Source organism: Micrasema longulum, unplaced genomic scaffold (genome assembly GCF_059751315.1).
Source record: "Micrasema longulum isolate JH-2025_06_02 unplaced genomic scaffold, ASM5975131v1 h1tg000434l, whole genome shotgun sequence".
Taxonomy (NCBI): Eukaryota; Metazoa; Arthropoda; class Insecta; order Trichoptera; family Brachycentridae; genus Micrasema; species Micrasema longulum.
The window spans coordinates 67,310-90,228 of record NW_028277634.1 but is presented as its reverse complement, the minus strand read 5'-3'; the positions used below and the strand labels follow the sequence as shown (position 1 = coordinate 90,228).

The following is a 22,919-nucleotide window of genomic DNA, read 5'->3' as shown; positions in this document are numbered from 1 at the left end:
AAACGTCTGAAATAGTGAATTACGCAAAAGTAGAAAGTACAAAAGCCGACGGCCGCCCGTATGTCTTTGGGAATACTAAACAATCAATTAATGCATCGTCTTGTCATTCAATTTGCTTCAATATGGCAATCTTTAGGAACCTTTATAGCATGATTAAGATGCATTAAATGTGTATCCCGAGTTCCCTTTGATAATGTATGTATATATATAAATTAATAATTAATATAAATTAGAAACGAATTTAGTGTTGAAATATAATCAACACCGACTGACATACTCAAACTGTGCCAGATCTAGATCGAGGAAAAAAGACCTCAAATCGATCTGACTAATATTTTGACAGTATATTACGTGTTTTAATTGATTAAATGTATTAATTACGAGTACTTACCTGTATTAACTCCGTTATTTTTGACAAAGACTAAAAATGTCCAGACAAATTTTAAAAAAACTTACGAACCTCCAATTTATGAGCACAAATGGATTTGTCGTAATTTGTATAATGGCGTCTTTTGAGTTTTTACAGATGACGCAATATATTTAATTGCCAATTTAGTAGCTCACAATAAAAAATAAACATACATTTTTAAAAACAAAACATCTCGCGGGTCGCATGTTTGACGTTTGCCAGATTTACAAGGTTAGTTTATGTGTATGCTGTGCGCATGCGTGGTTTTAACGATACCTATTACGAGATTCGTTCAGGATACCAAAATGATTTTAACGAGGTAGAGAGGCCCACGAGAGTGGTTCAGAATACCACCCCAGATAGGAAAAAATGTTTGGAGCAAACTTATAAACTTAATTAATTATTATTGTAAGTTGCGTGTGACCACAGTTTGCATTCTAAACACTGCACCCTGCTGCACCCGCTTTTCGTTTGTCTTAGTATTTGAAAACGGCTCAACACAAATCAAACTGTAAACATTAAAAAGTGCTACTCTATCAGTTTTACCAACACCGATCTACATACGGTATGTGTTGGTTGCAAATGCTAGAGCACCGATTTACATACGGTATGTAGATCGGTGTTGGTTTCACTCGTAAAATGAAGCAATTAGTTGTTGACTACTCTTTTGGTGACAAATCATTAAGAAGGGTTAACACTATTAAGGATGTCGGGGTTTATTTTGACACAAAATTCAATTTTAAACATTATATAGATTACATAACTCGTCACTTAAACTACTGGGATTCCTTAAGAGAGTAATCAAATAACCCTTTAAAAAACCGGAACATGTTATATGTATATATATGAGTTTGATTCGCAGTAATCTTGAGTATGCCTCATGCGTATGGAGTCCGCAACAGAGATAATGTAGAACTATAACTAGTTGTCCGCAATATCAAAATCATATAATTTCAATAGAATCTAACAATGTTTGAGTATGTCCAAATGCTAACAGACTAGCTGGATTTTCTCCCTAGGGAGTTATTCATATTTAAATTTATTTGAACAGAGAGGGAAAACATTTTTGAGAAGGGAATACAGAAGTCTAGGCATTTACAGGGCTTATGACCTGTCATCTTAAACCAGCCAATGACAAAAGTTCTTAGAATACCTTTTGTATAAGTTCCAAATTTCCAACCCATGTTCAAATTCAAAATACGAGCAACTTCTAACTCTTTTTCATTTTTATTCTCTGATAAAACGCCGCGTTGTTTTTGATATAAAATTTCTGTATAAAATATTAAACTTTAAAGTAGATACTATAACTTCCCAAATAAAATACAAATAAATGTGGGATTGAAAACACTCAGACATCGGGAAATATTTAAACTGCCTTTGTTTTCAAGTAATGCTACATACCACTCACTTATGGCCCGCGTGTGTCGGGAATATAATGTATACTGCCGAAACAATAAGATTTACATTTTTCATGATACTCTCTCAGCTTTGGCAAATAAATCTTATTTTATATGTACACACGTACAACTTATGTTTTACTGCATTGCATCCTGTACATCCTTAGAGTATATACATCCCATACTCTAAGATTACATCTTAATATATAAATCTATTTTGTGTAATTCTATAATTGAAGATATATATGCATGTAAAACTGTATTGGCGAATGCTTTCAAATTGTATGTTTTCTAGTATGTATCTTTGTTGAATTACCTAATAAAATAGAATAAAATAATATTCTTCATCTTCATCTTCATCTTTTTGTTTTTTGTTTTTCGTTTTTAATTTTTTTTGGAGCAATCCTTTTAAGATAATATTCTGTTCGTCACAGATTTTTTTACTGGTTTTACATTCTGTTTTTAAATCAACCCCGTTACATTTCAAGTTACCAACATTAAAACCCCATCTTGCAAGACAATCCGTTTTTTCGTTACCTGGGCTGGTATTCCAAACGCTCTCGCGGCCTTATTATCTCGTGTATTTACATACAAAGTACACGAGAAAAACTGTTTTCTCGTGTTGCGAGAGTGGTTCAAAATAGCATCCCTGATATGGTTATGTGGCTTGGAATCCAAGCGAAAACAATATTTTTGGAACAGTTATTTAAATTAGAAAGGGAAGCATATATACATATTACAGATGATAAATGAATATTTGGTACTAAATGAGGATGACTGGAGTAACCTCAGGCAACCGAGTAAATATGTATTGCATTGTTCTATGAGTATTATTGTGTATACAGATAATTTTATGTACTCTTTTGAGCATGATTAATAACCAAAATATTTAGATCAATTCCCAAAATAATCTCAAATATTTTGGTACCTATCTTAAAAAAAAATGTTTAAGAGTATGCGTGGTTTGACTCATCTACATACAATGCAGGGTTCAAATTATGTTCTAAAAATTAACCTTGTCGCATTAACATTGCCGTGCAAAACGCGTAATATAGCAAAAAGACTAACTGCCTTTGCCAATGTACCGTGAATTAAAAACTGTGTATCGTACCCTTTTACGCTGCTTCACATTTACTGTTTTACGCTGCACGTAAAACACTAATTTCCACCAAGTACCGGTCAAGTGCAGGAACCTTGATAAATGGAACACAAGACGGGTGGTTAGTGCCGCATCTAGTGTATTTATATGTCTATTAAATATTAATGACTAGAGCGATGAATTTTCTACATAGATCGTCTTTTATAGAAGTTATGACCATCCAAAAATCCTTAAAAGCGCCTAGTTTTATTTGCTGTTTTCGGACGTATGGTATACAACAATGATAACTGTTTTTAAAATCGCAAAATATGCAGACACAGAGTTTTAGTTTGGAAGTAGGGAAAACGAGAATGCGGGACATAGGTTATATGGATTTTAGTTTGACATAATCAGTTCGACGTGCAGTTGTCTTTTTTGCACAATATTTGGGGAGGCGTTTGCAAGAAAGTGGAAAAAACTACATTTATTTACCTATTCATTAAATCAGTTAGATTATTTTTGTGCCGTTTAAAAAAAAGACAAAACAACTGTATTTTTTTCAAAGTTTTTCTTTTTATTATCTAATTGACCATTCTTAATTCTATGATCTCATCATTAAATTTGTATTTTGTGTGAGACAAAAAATATGTGTTGAGGCATTGCTTATTTAAAAAATATTTTTACTTCTAAACATTACTTTAGTAATAGGTACCTTTATTGTCGTACTTTTCTATAATTTTTGTTTATGGTACACCGGTATTCCCCGACTGCTAAAATTATTGTACTGTGTACTGTGTCACTGTGTGTGTACCAAGATAATCTGGATAATGCAGGGGCTCCCAATCTTTTTCAGCCCGCGGCGCACTTACAAGTTTAGTATTTTGTCACGGCTGCGGCTCGGCGTTGGCGTTGGCGCGGCGCCCTACATTAGTAAGCTATTTGGAATAGATTAAGTGACTATATATATTATTGTCGAAATAAATAGGTACCTTCAATAATAGTAGTTAGGTAGATAGGCACAAAAATTCAAACATCCACAATATGAAATTGAGTTTTATTATATTTATAAGAATTCAGAATTGAAACAGAGAACAAGAAAAAAATAAAATTTGATAGCTACTCAGTCAAATCAATGTGACGGGTGAGATTGATGATTTCCGCACAGTTTTTCAAAGCCGGGAATAAGATTTGAGACTGCTTCTCTCATTTCTTGCTCCACATTGATCTTTGAGCGATATTTGTTCTCGATGTGGCAAACGGAATGAAAGTTTTTAAAGCTTTAGAAGTAAAATTTTGATATTCATTTTGAATAGACTCACGGCACCCCGCCCGCGCCTGCGCCACTCTTTACTTTCTACGGTGGCATGGCGGCGCACACTTTAGGAACCCCTGGTATAATGTATATGTAAAACCTGTAATTAGTGATGGGAATAATCGAAATACTTAGATAATCGAAATACAAGCATTCGAGACATGCAAATAATCGAATGCAAACATCGAATTAATCGATTATTTTTTTTAAGCGTGAAATGTCAGAAAACGGCCAAAAAAAAAAAAAAAAAAAAAAAAAACCTGCTGACATTTATTTGAAGCATTGAGAGGAGGAGGGATAAACATGTACACTTGTAATAACAAAGTATATCAAAATAATAAATAATAATGAGGAATTCAGCCCTACAGGAAATTAAGTATAAAACATGTTTAGGAGCAATAAACTGTGCATTCAAATTTCATGAGAATATATTAAAAAATTGTTTTAATAAAAACGAATATTTAATTTTATTAATTATAGCGCTTTATAAAACTATTTTTTTTTTTAATTAAAAAGACTGAACTTCCTTATTAATTTGGTACGTTTTTACTTTGGTACGTATTTAATTTGGTACAGTTTTGTCATTTTTAAATTTCATTACTCCGCGTTATATTTCATCAAAATCTTTTTTTTCATACATTTGCAAGAAACTTCGCCTAACCTTACCGCGCATGGTAAAACTTTTTTTAAATTCAATTTCCCGTAGCACCGTACTTCCTCATTATACAATACACAATATATTTTTATTTTAAACATTCCTCAATATAATAGCTAGGTAGCTAATGGAAATAAAATCCCCCACTTTAGACGGCTGACATCGGGGATTCCCAAAGCAATGGGAATTCCATAATACGTAACATTTTATCTGTACAATTTTACTTCTATTGTTAATTGTTATAATTCGTCTATTTGGTCTAGCTCATTCGAGTGGTTCAAGTCGGTTCGCAAAATATTTTTCCTAAATCAAAATGATGAGGTCAGGGAAAAAAAGGTCGGTCGTGTGGGAGTTTTTTAAGTTTTCTGATGATAAAAAACATTGTGTGTGTAATTTGTGTAAAACGTACATAAAGTATTTTGGTAATACAACTAATTTAAATGTGCACATAAAATGTAAACATCCTATTCAATTGAATAGGGCATTAGCAATAACGATTGAGCCGGAAAATATCAACGTCGAGGTTCAAGCCTCCACATCTCGAGCACAAGGGAATATAAATGTTCCATCTACGTCAGGAGCATCAGCATCAATGTGTGCTTCATCCGCGCCTTCACAGCCAAAACGCGTTCGACAAGTTAGGCTTATGGCACAGTACGAGTCAACGGAGTTACCACAATCGGAAATGGATGCAATAGACAAAGCCGTTGTCCAAATGATAGTAACGGACTACCAACCATTGTCTATCGTTGAAGATGTTGGTTTTCGCAATCTTCTCAAAAAGCTAAATCCACGGTATACACTTCCGAGTAGGAAAATACTTTCAACAAAAATGTTGCCTGAAATGTACGATAACATTAAACAAATATTAAAAACTATGCTGAAAGACGTTGAACATATAGCAATAACTACAGATATGTGGACATCCGACAGTACCAAGGCATATATAACGGTTACATGTCATTTTATTTATCAAGACAAATTATTTGCTCCAGCCATTGCCACGAAAGAAGTGCGGGATCAGCACAGTGGAGAAAATATTGCGTCCATTATTTCTTGCATTTTGAAAGAATGGGATATATTTAATAAAGTTTTTGTTGTCGTTTCGGATAATGCAGCAAATATGAAAAATGCTGTAACAGTTCACTTAAAAAAAAGACATCATCCCTGCGTAGCTCACACCTTAAATTTAAGTGTAAAGGAAGCAATAGAGTCAGTGGTTCAAGTAACAGCTACTTTAAAAAAATGCAGGTCACTCGTTGGGTATTTTAAACATAGTGTGTTAGCATCAGAAAAATTGAGGGAAATTCAGGAGCAAATGAATTTACCTCAATTAAAAATAAAGCAAGACGTGTCCACGCGGTGGAATTCTACCTTATTTATGTTAGAGCGGCTTCTTCAGGTGAAACTTCCTCTTTCAGCAGCATTGTCTTCTCTTCCACAATCATCTAATTTAGATGCCGATGATTGGTTATTAATTTCTGATATAACGCCAATATTAAAGCCACTAGACAGCATCACGTCACAATTGTCAGGAGAAAAATATCCCACGATGTCGATGATTATACCACTAATTCGAGGACTTCAACTCACACTTAGAAATAGAAGCTCTACTACGGAGAGCGGGAAACTATTGCGATTTAAATTAACTGAAATTATTTCAAGGCGAATTGGCAATTTAGAAAATGATAAAGTGGTAGCAAAATCAACATTCCTGGATCCCAGATTTAAGAAAACCGCTTTTGGATCAGAAGACAATGCCAATAATGCCCAGAGATGGGTCACAGAGGAATTGTCAACTCTGATCAATTCTTCCAGACATGCAATTGAAATAGATCCAGAGCCAGTAAGTGAGATAATGGATGTAGAATTAGATGATGTTTGGTCACACTTTGACGCAAAAATTTCCGAAAAACAATCAACTGTCACTCCCGTTTCTACGAGTACCAATATGATTAAACAGTTTATAGACTTGCCCCATCTACAGCGTTCAAATAACCCTTTACCATTTTGCCAGACCCACGCAAAATCTTTGATGGAAATATATAAATTGCAAAAAAAATATTTGTGCTTACCGGCAACATCTGTACCTTCTGAAAGAGTTTTTTCCAAAGCAGGACAACTTACAAATTTACGGCGAAATCGTTTATTGCCAAAAAATCTGGATTTCTTAATTTTTTTAAATAGTAACGATAATTTAATTGAGTAAAAATATTATGTATATGTGTATAAAAAAACATTTTATGAATGACAAAAAAAAACATTGTCTACTTTAAAACAATATTATAATATTACGTACAATATTTTTAAGTGAATAAGTGATAATTTTAACAAAGGTGTCGTGTTAAAACCATGTTGGAACTTGTATTTTTTTAAATCAGCACTCAAACATTTGTATCAATTTTTGGAATCAATTAAAAGTTGTAAATGTTTACCTACATCCTTATCAGGTTAGTCCCTTTATATTATAAATATTAAATATGAACCCATAGCAACAATTTATTTAACATTACATATTTGAATTTTATTGAACATGAGTGATATTTTACACTTCCGAAAAATTATTAAAATTGATTACCATTGCTTTAGAAATGTCATGTCCAAATTTATATCTCGATTGTCTTGAAATGTCAAGTCCGAAATCATATTTCGATTGTCTCGAAATGCCAAGTCCGAAATCATATTTCGATTGTCTCGAAATGTCAAGATCGAAATCATATTTCGATTGTCTCGAAATGTCAAGATCGAAATCATATTTCGATTGTCTCGAAATCTCAAGTCCGAAATCATATTTCGATTGTCTCGAAATGTCAAGATCGAAATCATATTTCGATTGTCTCGAAATGTCAAGATCGAAATCATATTTCGATTGTCTCGAAATGTCAAGATCGAAATCATATTTCGATTGTCTCGAAATGTCAAGATCGAAATCATATCTCGATTGTCTCGAAATGTCAAGATCGAAATCATATCTCGATTGTCTCGAAATGTCAAGATCGAATGAATTCATTCGAGATATCTCGATTATTTTTCCGATTAGTACGAGTGAACTCGATTAGTTTTAAGCATTTCGAAATGTCTCGATCTTTTTAATAATCGAATATTTCGATTATTTTAATTCGATTCTTCCCACCATTACCTGTAATCTCTCGATCTCCGGTACTTAAACCCTATAAGTACTAAACATTTTGTTTATTTTATTTCGTATTTCGTATTGTGTATTCGATCATTCGATGTGTAGTGTGAATCTGTGATTGCAGTTGATTGTCGATAAGAATAAGTCGATTAGTTGAATATGTTTTAGACTTGAATTTGAAAGTGCGCGGTGCTAAACTTTAAACTGTTTCGCTAACTTTAGATGCTTTTTACCGTGCTTGGAGAGTAGATTTCTTAATTTCTTTTACTAATTTATCTAACTTGTAACGTTCGCATTTACATTCGTTTGGTGTATCTAGTCATTCGCTATCACAAATCGTACACACAAAAACTGTCTTCATCCAATACATCTAGATAAAGTCTGAGTTGCTCCAACTCCAGGATATAACAGCTAAAACCTAAAAAATCCGAACGTTCTCTCTGCTTTTTGGTTCAGTTGAACACATATAATAAAAAAGTGTTTTTATTTTATACCTACCATTGATGATATCAGTAAATAATTAAATAAATGATAAGGAAGATAGTACAAACTTGATAATTTACTTCAGGATTATTTTTTCGGTGAAACAATGAAGGACATTTTAAGTCATTATAGTCCTAATTTTGTAAATACTGCGAACATTTATGAATCGTAAGTTTTTTCATTTTTATAATTACAAGATTTAAAAAATATTAAGTACAATAATTATTATATGACTAACAACTAAAGATTAATTAAGTTACCAGTGTTTGAATTTTATAGAAGAAACATATTCAAATATAATATATATTTGTTGTTAACCTTTATTATATGGAAGTCATCGGTTGACAGCTGATGTCAGACTCACAACTCATATACGTAATATGTATAAATGTAATTGAATTTTAAAAAATTAAAAAAATAGGCAAATGTAGTAAGCAACATTGCTAATGTAAACTGCAGATGTACATAAGCGATACAATTAATCAAATGTCAAAGATTTACATTTTGCTTATCACTATTAATTTTATCATGGGATTAGCCCCTGTTTCTGGCCATTTTGCTCCAGTTTTTGCTTCCTTCCACCCTACTACAGTCCTCTTCCACACAATATATCTTTCTCTTAGTCTGCTTTGAGGTACCCACTTAAGTTCAAGTTCCAAATGATTTCAATCATTATAATTTCATAGTATTCCTATGGTTTAAAAATGATATATTTATGTGTATTTATAGTACTAGAAAGTATTACTATTAAAATATATATTTATATTGACAGTTAAAAGGAAAAAGTTCCTTAAGTATCATTTACAATAGAAATGACAATATTGTCTTGTCCCTGCTCCGTGAACAGCCTCGACCGTGCAAGACAGAACGCCGGGGCAACATGAAAATTCTTACTACGATTGATTTTCGTGAACTTCACGTTCACGAAAAACACTATTTATTTTATACCAAGATGTAGAATCGTTAAAGAACAAACTACGTAATAAAAATATTTTTTTTCCTCCATTTTCGGGAGAAAAAATACCCGGAAGCAATTTTTATAAGGTCCCATACCCGTTAACAGGATGACAATGCGGACGCGTGTGGCGGTGGGGGTGATCATTGTTCCGCAGAGATAGCCTGCCTGTCTATCTCCGTGACAATGTCTTGGAACAATGTTTTCTCCTACAGATTACTGTTTACACATTGACATTGGTTAAGTCCTGGGACAAAACAATATTGCATTGTCCACATGTACACCGCCTTTAACCCTTTATAGGACACGTATTTTGTGCTGCTTTACGTCTTGCAAACCCAATAAATATGTTTTTTTTAAGGTAATAATGATATGAAATATCTGAAAATGTATAAAATATCCTCAATTCTGATGGTATATTTATGTGCCACTTTGTTCAAGGTGTCCTATAAAGAGTTAGTGACATGTAGCGAACTTTACAGAAGAGCCAATGAAAGTTTTTTTTAATGAACTTTTCATTTTTTATTGAAATTATCTTGGAATCATGCCAAAATAAAAGGTATATTTGAGATTTTTTTATTAATCAAGCTGCTTGCCACATGTCACTTAAGAACTTTTCCTTTCCACTGGCGATGTACATATTTGCATTGGAAAAATACATTTAAAGGATGTGAGAACTTTTGAATTAGTGTCAATGTGAATGGTCTTCGGCTTTGTCCCTTGTTTGCGGTTCTTTTTCCGACCGGGGTCAGTTTTTTAAGCCACATTAAAGGGTCAAATGGGAACGCCATTGACATATTAATACATAGACGTTCCCTATAGAGTAAAATATATAAGTAGTACAAAAACATACCCATAGTTCAACAAATTACAACAGGGATGGAGAATACCTTAAATAAAGGAATATGGAAGTCTAGGCATTTACAGGGCTTATGACCTGTCATTGGCTGGTTTAAGAGGCCACTTTACACACTGTAACATTCACAATTTTGCCTTTGTTCGAACATCCATATTTATTCAATTCTTCCATTTGTTGATTTTAGTGAAGTTAAAGAGCTGAAACCTTCATTGTTGTGAAGAGATTCATCTGAATGAATTATTTCACACACTAGGCAACGCCTGAAAACAATTTTTCAATTTTTTAACTTCTTCTTGGACCTGTTGGTTTCATTACAATATACCGAGTTAGTTTATTTATACCAGGGCTGCATTTAACGATCATGCATATGCCACCTAAAATTTGAGGATACTTATTTTTAGTACATAAAAAAGTTTGTATTTTAACATTAACAATCAACATTCGTTTTTGGTGGATCCCAATCAGATTTTTCCCTTGACTCATTCATCGCAGTGCTCACATACGTCCGTGAGCGCCTATGACAGCACCACTATGCAGTTCTCACAGCATATGTGAGTAATTTGTTATCAAAAAGGTTAGTAGCTGAAGTATTCATCAAGTATAGAGTCTGTTTATTCGTGGTCAATAACAAAATTATTGTTTAAACTATTAGATATAATACGTTAAACAAGTGTTTAAAATAATAAATAAAATATGTTAAATTTTAACGCAGGGAAATGGTTAAATTCCCCGTAATTTCGACCCATTTATTTATTTTCAATTTTGGGAAATGCAAAAATAATATTAAGTCACTTTAATTATATTTTAAAAACGCATTTCTATCAGCGCATCCCTGTAACTAAGAAGAACTTCGCAATTGCACCGCTAGTCGCAGTTTGATGTTTAAAAATATCATTTATATTGAAATATTAATTGTTTTAAGCTTTGTTAATCACTCATGAACAAATATGCACCAATGAAAAGTTACACAATCCTTTTTACAATGTTTATCCGAAAGGTTTTTTTTTTACACACTTTCATGACACAACCGGGTGTTTTGGTTTCGATTTTAAACCTCACGCATGGTTGGAGGTCGAAGAACGACTAAATATGCATTTGGCACGACTGAGCGTTTGGGCATGAGTTAAGTGTCATCACTTTTGAGGACTCTGGGCATGTCTATGTGTATTAATATGTCAATGAGGAACTTTCACACATTCGAACTCTCGATGCGAGAGGTTGTCAATTGAAAAATGAGAGCTCAGCAGAAAGAATTATTTTGATATCTGAAATTTGGAGAAAATAAAAAAAAAACTAAATTCATCATTTTATTCGCACATTACAAAATGCAAAATCCATTATGGTGTAAATAAATCATTAAAATTGTATTTCATTTAAGGTCACTTGTGATGAGAGGAACTCAAGAATTTGTTGCAGTGGCAAGCAAGTTTCATGCCTCTATCCGAAATATTATACGGATCCAACACGACCTTGCTACTTTGAGATATACACTGTATGGAGAACAACTACTATTAGAAAAAGCATCCGCATTGCGTGAGGTATAGTTAATGATGTCATCATCATCAAAATATTAACCTGGATAGTATTATTAGCCGTATTATTTATTTTATCTTAATTATTCATGTTCAGTTTACAAACAGTAAAAGAAATCACAATATATTAGGTTGGGGAAAAAGCAATTTCGTATTTTTCGCTTTGTTTCAATGCTTTATAAAAAGTGTTACAATCATCCGATTTAATTCAAATATGCGCCGTTCTGTTCGATAACTTGTTGCCAACAAAAATCATAATGTCCCTCTTGCAGAAGCCCTTGAGGCTAAATTTGTACCCCCAAGAGCGTTAACCATATATTGGAACAGGTGGTAGTCACTTGGTGCCAGGTTCGGACTATAGGGTGGATGCATAAGAACTTCCCATCCGAACTCCCGGAGATTTTGGTGTGTCATCAAATATGTCTGCGGCCTGGGGTTGTCCTGATGAAACACGATCCCTATCCTTTTCACCAATGCCGGCCGCTTCTGTTCGATCGCCAGCTTTAAATGGTCGGGTTGTTCACAGTAGAGGGCAGATTTGAGGATTTGGCCATAGGGGAGCCGCTCATAGTAGAGTATTCCCTGCCAATCTCACCAAACACAGCAACACCTTCCTGGCTGTCAGTCCTGGCTTGGCCACGGTCTGGGCTGCTTTTGTTGGCTTTCGTTGGCCACGATCTCTGTTGCTTAACATTGTCGTAAGTGATTAACTTTTCATCACCAGTCACCATCCACTTCAGAAATGGGTTGATTTTGTTGTGATTCAGCAGCGATTTGTAGATAGGAATTCCGTCCATGATTTTTTTTGCATCAGCTCGTGTGGCACCCAAATATCGAGCTTTTTTTTAAATCCAGCCTTCTGCAAATGGTTCAAAACCTTAGAAGTAATTTAGAATTCAATTCAACAATTTGGTCACCTTATTACAATGTTTATATTTTAAATAAATAAAGAGTACAATGTAAATTCCTTATATTCATCAATTACAAACTTAATATACCCGCTGAAAATATTGATTATGATAATTTATTGTGTACACTAAATATGTCAACTCTTTGTAAAAGATAAATTATAAATGATTTATTAAATTTATATAAAATAGCAAGTGGCGTATTGGACGTCCCGGAATTAACTAGTATTATCAGCATAAAAGTACCTGTTCGAAATACTCGGCAGCTAAAGTAATTTTTTTAATCTCCTGGCAGAAATAATTATTACAATTCATCAATACCTAGACTACACCGGCTAGGTAACGAGTATGGTGAAGTTTATGTATTTCGTCTGTCTTTATACAATTATAGGTTTAGTATATAAAAGGCTATAAATTAATCTGGATAAAATTTCTTAATACTGTTCTTTATTTCCTATATTTTTCATGTATCTCTATAATAATGGATATACGTATGTGCATGTATATTAGAGATGCGCCCAGTACAAATTTTACAGAGTACGAGTTTTACTCGGTTTGCAGCACTCCACCTCCCACCCCGTCTCGGCCAATCAGTTGGTTGTTATTTTACAACAAAATAGCATTCAGTGCGCGTCAAATTGCATAAATATTATTTCTCGTGTACAGAAATTGTTGACAAGATGAGTTCACACAAAAGATCGCGAATTTGGAAATTTTACGACGAGAATGAAGAAGATAAAACCAGAGTGAAATGTTCCGTGTATAATTCTTTGATTTCACAAAGTGGTGTTGGATGTAATGCTTCTACGACGGCGATGTTAAAACATATTAAAATTAAACACAAAGAGGAGTCAAAAGATTTACAGAATGAACCTCTATCCGAAAGATTCTAAATCGCCAGGCGGCTGCTTCAAAACCGTCGTCGGAATTGAATGCAACAAAGCCTTCAGGAGTTATTTGCGGCAAAGTGGAACATAAATGATTCACAAGCTAAAGAAATCCACAAAGCTGTTGCCGAAATGATTGCTATTGACATCCAACCGATTTCCATAGTGGAAGATAATGGGTTTCGAAGATTAATGAACGTCTTAACGTTTTCATTATATTTCCCAAAATATTATTTTACTTTAGTTAAACCGAGTATACTCGTCATTTAAACAGAGTTATTCGGCTGAGTACGAGTAATAAAAAAAACGCCGAATACGCCGAGTACCGAGTATTAAACGAGTACTTGGCCCATCTCTAATGTATATATATATATTCAGGGTGTTCATTAAACCCTGTCACATCCGAAACCCCGATGATCAGTATGAGCAAGAAGACATTGGCACATTAAAATACTTTTTTAAAACGAATATTAAAAAAAAAAAAAATATTAAAAAAAGCAAATGGTTGCTTACTTCTGCAGGGGAGAATCGAGGAGGGGGGAGTCTGATACTGCACCGCGCTCCCCTCACTTCTCCCCTGCAGAAGTAAGCAACCATTTGTTTTTTAAATATTTTATTTTGAAACATTTTCTTTGTTCTGAATGTTTTTTTAAATATGCTAATATGTCTTCTTGTCCTTTCTGATCATTATGGTTTCGGATGTGACAGGGTTTAAATAACATCCAGTATACAAGGTGTTCATTAAACCCTGTCACATCCGAAACCACGATGATCAGTATGAGCAAGAAGACATATTGGCACATGAAAATAAAATATCAAAAAAAGCAAATGGTTGCTAACTTCTGCAGGGGAGTAACGAGGAGGGGGGAAGGGGGGAGTCTGATACGCCGCCAATGGCGCCACCGCGCTCCCTTCACTTCTCCCCTTCTAAATATTTTTTTAAATATGCTAATATGTCTTCTTGCCCATACTGATTATTGTGGTTTCAGATGTGACAGGGTTTAAAGAACACCTGTATATGTATTGGTACATTTCCTTATTTTTACTTATTATTGTATCTTTTAGTTTTTCTTATTCCATTTTGAATTTTTGGAAACTAATGCATCTATTTGTAGTGTTCCTGCCGATGAAAATAGTTTAATTGATCTTAATGCTATAGAAATAAATAAGTCATTGGTAACAAAATATCTCAAAAAACTTAAAGTCAGCAAAGGTGCTGGCTTTGATGGCATACACCCTTTTTTTATTTCTAAATGTATTAAACAGCTTGCGCGTCCTCTTACTTATCTTTTTCAATTATTAATAAAGGAAGGCACGTTTCCTGAAATATGGAAAAAGGCAAATATCACACCTGTGCATAAAAAAGGAAATAAGAGCCTTGTAGTAAATTATCGACAGCTACCTCCGAAACCAATACGTTTCACATGGCTTGTTTGCATCAAATTTTTTTAATACTTACTCAGGTGTTCCCCAGGGATCCAACCTGGGTCCATTACTGTTCTCTATTTTTATCAATGATATTAAAAAAGTTGTAGTCAAATCGCGTTTTTTATTATTCGCGGATGACTTGAAGCTATTTTTGAGGGTTAAAACTTTGGATGATTTTCGTTCTCTCCAAACGGATATAATAAACGTATCTGAATGGGGAAGACGAAATAAATTATTGTTTAATATTTCAAAATGCTCAGTTATGTCTTTCACTAGGGCCCACAAAACGCTATTCTTCCGTTATAGAATGAATGACCAGAATCTTATGCCGATTGCGAAGGTTAAAGATCTAGGCATCACTTTTGTGAGTTCCCTGACATTTCATGATCAGATCGAAACAGTTTGTAGTAGTTCATTGAAGATCTTAGGATTCGTCTTGCGTACTGCTAGGGTTTTTGGTAGTACACGAGTACTGAGAATTCTTTATAACTCGTTGGTGCGAAGTAGACTCGAGAGTGACTCGATGATTTGGGGACCGTGTGAGTTGAAGTACTCTCTTATGGTGGAGAGGGTTCAGAATAAATTTCTTTGATTTCTCTACATGAGGGAGTGCGGATATTATCCATGGCTTTATCCCACTGAGTTCCTCCAGGGTATGCTTAGTTACAGCAGTTTGAAGACTAGAAGGAATGTGTATTTAACAACGCACTTCTTTCGATTGTTGCGCGGTATTATTGACAACCCTGAAATTATGCGGAGCATTAGCTTTTATGTTCCTGATAATTACCTTAGACAGCGTCAACATAGACTGTTTCACATTCCAATATACAGGACCAACCTGCCAATGGTTATGCCTGTTGAAAGGGGTATCTCTATGTTGAACAATATCACTTTGGACATTGACATTTTTCACGTCTCTGAGGGAGTTTTTCGTTACAAGATTCTCTTACTTTTTTAACATATTTTTCTTTGGATATTATGTATACTAATGTGTTTTTTTTATATATACCTAGTTTTACCTAATTATTTCTATATATATGAATTAAGATATTTTATTTTGTAATGTACATATATATGAATAAATAAATGATAAATAACCAGCCCCTGAGTCCCTTGAGTCACATGAAATATGAATATGAAAATAAAATGTCAATAACCATGTGAAATATGTAATATGTGAATAAATCCACTCCCTATGCTCATAATTCCAGAAATTATTGCATGATTTATGTCAATTTTATTTGATTTATTACGATCTGAATGTATCGAAAATTTTCTATTGCACATTTCACAACAAATGTGCTGTAAAAACCTTTCCGAATTTCTGATGTAAACTGTAAATTTATAATGGAGCACTCTAAAGCATGGTCTTGTTTTGCGATTTTTGTAACTGTTCAAAAATAAACCCCAAATCAATTATTCTTCCACTAATACTAAAATGAGTATTGTCGTCTTCTTTATTCCTTTCGTCAAAACAATATCCAACATCTCAACATCCAACATCTTTTTCAAGTATTGTTTCAGATACCTGTTGAAAGAATATAAAAAATATATAGTATTAGCAATATCTAACGGTACACACGACAATACAATTGGAAATATTATATGATTATATGATTATATTTAAATTTTATTTACATAATTGAGTTTTCTAAGAAAAGAATCCGTAATGAGGAACGCGGTTAGTTGTGGTTTTCGTTTTAATGTGTATTTTTAATCACCAAAAAATCAGAGTTTGACTCAAATAAATATGTAGTTCCAAGAATCGACAGTGCTTATCACAGTACTAAGTGATAATTTACCAAGTAGGTATATAAATGAAATATTTTTATTCTTTGTTTGGTAATATTATTACTAAAAAATTAAAACAAGCAATATATCCAAAATGCAAAGCTGAGATAAACTTTGTCGAACAAAATTAAGAAAAGTCTTTTATGATTGTTCGCTCATGCGGAACGAATGAATGATGGATGTAGAAGTCAATGAAGGTCAAAAAAGACGTAGGATGATCACGTACAATAAATATTTGAGTTGTCTCATGTTTTAAATAATCGGCGTGCGCGCATTAGAAGATGCATGCATGTGAAGGAAGCATGCTACGTGTGCCAGGACAGAGTGGTATAGCGTTCTATCCTCTCTGCCTACCTCTTTGGAGAAATGGCGTGATGGTTAGTTATTTAGTTAGTTATAGAGCATTGCATAAATATAATATGAGTATTCCTGGATTTATAAGTACAACAAGTGCTTGAAAGTGGACATATGTAAAGTCACAATAATTGGCGTTCATGCTCATGCACCTCGTCTTCTCATGAAGATATAAACATGGAGGAAAAAATAAAAGTATGCCAGGATAGATTGGTGTGGCGTTCTATCTTCTCTCCCTACCTCTTCAGGGAAATGCCGTAATGGTTAGTTACTAGTTAGTTCGTTATAATTGATTCTATTATGTTTGATTTTTAATTTATGATAATACATACCGATTAATGAAGAGTATCGCAATTGTAATTTTCTGCATTATCACCTCATTTTAACAACTGGAAACAATATGTTAGTCTGTAGAACATCCTTGAGCAGCCAATTCCCTTTTTCTAAAACATGTTAATTGTTTAGGTAGGTAGAGGTATATAAATTTAATTTTAAAAAACATCGAGTATTCATATTTACTGGATAATTCAAGGCCTCAGAAAACAAATTAATCGGTTGGTAAAGTCGTTTCAGTTTCTATTAAGCTCTGCGCCTCACATGTAATATGCTAAAGGATACTCGATTCCAAAACACACTGTAGTTATATATGTGAAAGTATACAAAAAAACTCTTACCTTTTTATTTCTTTATTTATCTTATCAAATCTTTTCATCTTGTTACGACATTTATGTTTTCTTGTAAAAGTTTTATGTTTAATTGTTTTGGAACCCATTTTTAATTCAAAAACTTAAAAAAATCACAGAAAAAACGTCTCGAAAAATTCGACACAGAACACACGTCCGTACTCGGCAAACGCCCGAGAGAACTGATACTAATCTGTACGTTTTGTATATGATTGATTCTCAATGAAAATACGTGGTTTTATAATATTAATTACAGTAATGTTTTAGCATTTAAAAAAAAAAAAAAAAAAACACCTAACTAAAAAAGGTGTGTTGTATGGAGAAATGTAAAAAAAGAAACAATTTTCACAGGTAATATGCATAAGAAAGAGCAATTTAGTTTCAACAATTTAACTCGAAATGGATTCTGAAAGAATTGTATTTTACAAAAATTACATGCTTTTTTTCAAAAAACTAACTCATCACTTGATTAGAATAATAACAATAATAAAAAACATTTCAATATAACATCTAAATGTTAGAATTTTGTGTTGAAAATGTTGAAAAAAACGAAACATGCACTTTTCCTTGCAATATTTTTGTCAAATAAAATTTTAAAAAAACATTTTTATTTCATCAATTGACTAGATTCAATATTTTATGTGGTTTTCAAAATTTTATGTTAAGCTTATTATTAGACTAAAATTTAGTTGAAAACTGCCTTTTTTGCTCCGCGCTGGATGGATCGCCTTAAACATTCTGAGCAAGGAATGTTGTAGATAATTTTGCAAATTTTTATTTTATCACACAGTTAATTTTTTGATTTGACATGCACAATAAATACATGCTATCTATATAAATACTATGTTACGCACAATCAATGGGAATGCATGTTCATATTATGAATAAAACAATATTTTTTGTTCTTGAATCAGAATATAGATAGATTCTTACTATTAAAATATTACCACAGAGATGAAGAACATTTTAAAGAAGGGAATATAGAAGTCTAGACTTATGACCTGTCATTGGCTGGTTTACACCCTATCTCTCTCACTCAAAATGTAGAACATTACACCCTATCTCTCTCACTCAAAATGTTCTATTATTTAAGAAATCCTCGATCCAACACAGGGCTGTGGTCCAGAAATCGGGTTGTGGTCTTGTGGCTAGTGTCTCGGACTCACGGACCAAAGGTCCGTGGTTCGAATCCCACTCTACCCCAGCTCGATTCTATTTTCTAATAGTGAGTTATTTACAACTCGTTAAGAATGGCCCTCAAAATTAAATATTTGGGTAAATCATTAGAACGCAAATATTTATTTTTACATTGAATAAATTAGGATATTAGAAGCAAACTTTGAAATCTCCATTGAAAGAGTTACTGACATATTTGCAAAAACTTTTGAGAATTGTAAGATTTCTAATTATGTTTCACCAACTCAATAGAGAATGCTGAAAGTTTGCGGTCTCAAGTATAATTCAAATCTGTTTTTGCAAGATTTAGAGACAGTTTTGAATTACGCTATTATTTCGGTAAGCAGGTTTTTATGTATAGTTTATTTTGGCAACAATAACTAATTTGCCGTTTTTGGTGGAGATTTTTAAGTTTGCTGTAATATCCAATCTCCAGACAGCCTCATACTGTTGAATGCGGCGCCTGCTGTTCTTAGCCCCACTCCCACTAATATGAATGTTTAATATGTTTTTAAGTACAAGTTAAACTTTAAAATAAACTGGTTTTGTAATTCAGCCATTAACAAAAATCCACAAAGTTGAAAAATTTACAAGTATTTTCAGGTGTGGCTTGGCAGGTGAAATGATTTGGATGAATCTCCACCCACATCAATAAAGGTTTCAGGTCTTTAATATGGATCATTTCTCCTTCTCAAAAAAGTTCCACACCTCTGTTTTAATGTCAATTGTATGTTTTAATCTATTTTCCAGGATGTGGTGTATCATCCCGTTTCTGAGTCTGACGTAGAGAGTGCCATACGCTATAACTGCGACATAAGATATTACAAATATCATCCGATGGGATTTTTTACCAACCCGAACTGTTTACCCATCAAAATTTTTAAGAGTGTGATTGTTCTTAAAAAACGAGAAAACTTAGAAGATAATAACAATACTAAAAACCATTTTCCATTATATGTAGTTCAATTTTAGACGAGTATGGCTGATTTGTATTGCATGAGATATTTTAAAAATTACGCCAAATGACAATTTTACATAACGTTAGTCGAAGTAAACAATGTTTTGAGCATGTCCAAATGCATGCAGACTAGCTGGATGAGTCAACAGATGGAAGAGGAAATGTGGATATTCAAACATGGGCAGAATGATAAATAAGTTTCATACAAATAATATACACATTTTCGTACATAAATATCGATGTTAGTTTACACCACCTTGATATGCGATATGTATCGATGAAGCTAGCGTTTGTAATCGCGGCCCTTGTCTCGTTCCTCGCTACTAGCTAGCTCGGCCGTTCGCTGCGGCTACACTGTTGTTTATTTTTCCTTCACAAATATACACCGAAGGCGAAGGGACTGTGAGCGCCAGACGCCACCGAGGCTGGAGTTGGCGATAGGGAAGTTACCGGTTACGTACATACAGTGAGTGACAAAAAAAGTCCGCACCCATAAAATCTTATAAAATTCGATTTGTACTCGTAATGCAACATAATTTTTTTGAATTAGTATTTTAAAATTATACCTAGGTACATGTTTTACCTAAATAATCCTTTTTTGTTTTTTTTATTTATTAAAATGGAACACTATTTGACCATCAAAAAGAATTTGACGATTTCACTAAATGTTCGAAGTTCGTATTATACCTGAAAAAAGTTATTAAAACAATTTTTTTTTTAATGATTTTATCATATAAAAAAGATTGAAACTAATAATTTGTGCATATGATACATAAAATAAAATAAATTAGTATTTTGTTGTTCTCTCTTGGCTTTTATAACAGCTGAAATTCTTTTGGGCATTGATTTTTTTAATAAATTTAATGATATTTCATTATCCCATAAATCCATAAGTAGAGCTTTCATATCAGTAGTATTTTTTCTAGGTTTCATTTTCCTCTTCATAATGGCCCATAGATTCTCGATCAAATTTAAATCGGGACTATTCCCAGGCCATGCGAGAGACGTAATCCCTAAACGATTCTTTATAAACGGTGATCTGAAAAAAAAAAACTAATATGATTAAAATTAGTAAACAAAAAATAGCAATATAACTAAGCGAAATAAATAATACAACTCACAGCACGCCCTCGATGCCAAGGTGCAGAATCATCTTGAAATATTATTTCTGGAATATGCTCTGTTAGAGCCTCGATCGTTGACAAAACACTTTTTTTTATTTTTTATTGTTTCCTTGTACTTTTTGGAGTTCATCATACCTTGAACAAACTCAAGAGAACCCACTCCATAAGCTGTGATGCAGCCCCATATCATCACATACGGAGAATGTTTAACAGTTGGGAGGATGCATTCATTCACCTTTTCTACGACGTACTGTATTCTTTCCATCTGACCCGATCAAATAGAATTTAGATTCATCTGAAAACACGACCCTACACCAATCATTCACAGTCCAGTAGCGTCTCTCAAGGGCCCACTCTAGTCTGTTTTTCTTTATTTTCTTAGTTAAAAGAGGCTTTTTTGCCAGTCTTAACGCACTAAATCTCATTTCATTAATTTTTTTTTGAACTGTACGAACACTCACTTGCGTAGAATTTATTTCCTGCAGTTCGGCGGATATGTTTGATGCAGATACAAAATGATTTTTCAAAACTAGTCGTTTTATTACGCGCTTATCTCTATCAGACAACTTGCGCTTCCTTCCACTGCCTGATTTCCTCGTAAGGTAACCAGTTTGGCAATATTTTTTTGAAAATCGCCTCACAGCAGCTTCATTATACTCCATTTTTCTATCAATTTCGCGCACAGAAATGTTTTCTTTCACCAGAGCCAATATAATGCTTTTAATTTCCACCGGCATTTGTTTGCACCCGGACATATTTAACGAGAGGTTTTATCTATCAAAGGTTTTGAATTAAACTAAATACAAAATTGAGGGTAAAAGGTCTAAAAATAAAATGTGCCCGGGGGTTCAATTGTCAATTCCAGGAAAAATTATAATTATTGAATTTTGTCTGAATTTTAAGTGCGGACCTTTCATTGTCGCTCACTGTAAATATCAATATTAGTTTATACCGTCTTAGTATATACCGATGAAGAAAGCGTTTAAAATCACAGCCCTGATCCCAAATCATATAGATAGTGCGTAATACATAAATATTTTATTAATTAGTTTATATGTACAACCTTTATCTGCCCATTAAAAAGCAGCTTTAATTTGGAAATAAATGTGTGTTTTTAAATTATATAATATACATTGCTTCGCACCTGAACATAAAAGGTCCAAAATTGTCATCTTTAGTTAAGTATGCAGAAATGTTCCTGAATATATTTCATATCCGCACAAAACGGTATATTAATGTGGGCTTAATAGCAAAAAAAAAAATTTTATGCTTTTTTTTTAATTAAAAAAAATAATGGCACAATGATTGTTATGCCATGTGTAAAACTGCTCTCCTGTATAAATGAGTTTTTTGAGTTGTGCCACTACTATTCCACTGTGCAATATGTATTTTTATGCACAAATTTTGGCAAATTTTAATTTTGAACGGTCTGTTGTTTGGTTGGCCGTGAGATGTAGCTTTTAGCAATAAGCCTGCCAAAGTGCATATTATTATATTATATTTTTGTACCTATAAAATAAAAATACATTGCCAGTGGAAATTTGGTTCATGCTGTAAGATAAAGTGTTAGAACAAAAATTAAACTTGTTCTAATTAAAGATTTTTAAAACACAATCTGAGTTTTTATTTTTAATCTGAAAACTCTTTTTGATCACTTGCATGGCAAAATATTATAAGACTTATCGATCTCGCTAATTAATCCTTTCACTGTGGTAGACGTACATAAATTCACATAATGTACACTCATTCATAGTACCTATGTGCTATCACTGCGAATTGAAATAAAAGTTGATT

General features: G+C 33.2%; 2 long non-coding RNA genes across 3 annotated transcripts in view; one reads left to right on the top strand and one right to left on the bottom strand.

The window, feature by feature from the left end:
- LOC148281598 (uncharacterized) overlaps positions 1-22,919 on the top strand; it is a 31,713-nt gene that overhangs the window by 7,125 nt on the left and 1,669 nt on the right. The window contains exons 3-4 of one of the 2 annotated variants that reach the window (XR_015822317.1): positions 11,663-11,822; positions 19,794-22,430. This is a non-coding gene — a long non-coding RNA (uncharacterized LOC148281598). Of the gene's footprint in view, positions 1-11,662; positions 11,823-19,793; positions 22,431-22,919 lie in introns of those variants that run through there. The other variant, XR_015822318.1, reaches the window with a different exon arrangement.
- LOC148281599 (uncharacterized) lies at positions 11,579-19,812 on the bottom strand. The gene is made up of 2 exons (XR_015822319.1): positions 17,517-19,812; positions 11,579-12,675 (listed from the first exon to the last, which is right to left on the bottom strand). It is a non-coding gene; the product is annotated as an uncharacterized LOC148281599 (long non-coding RNA).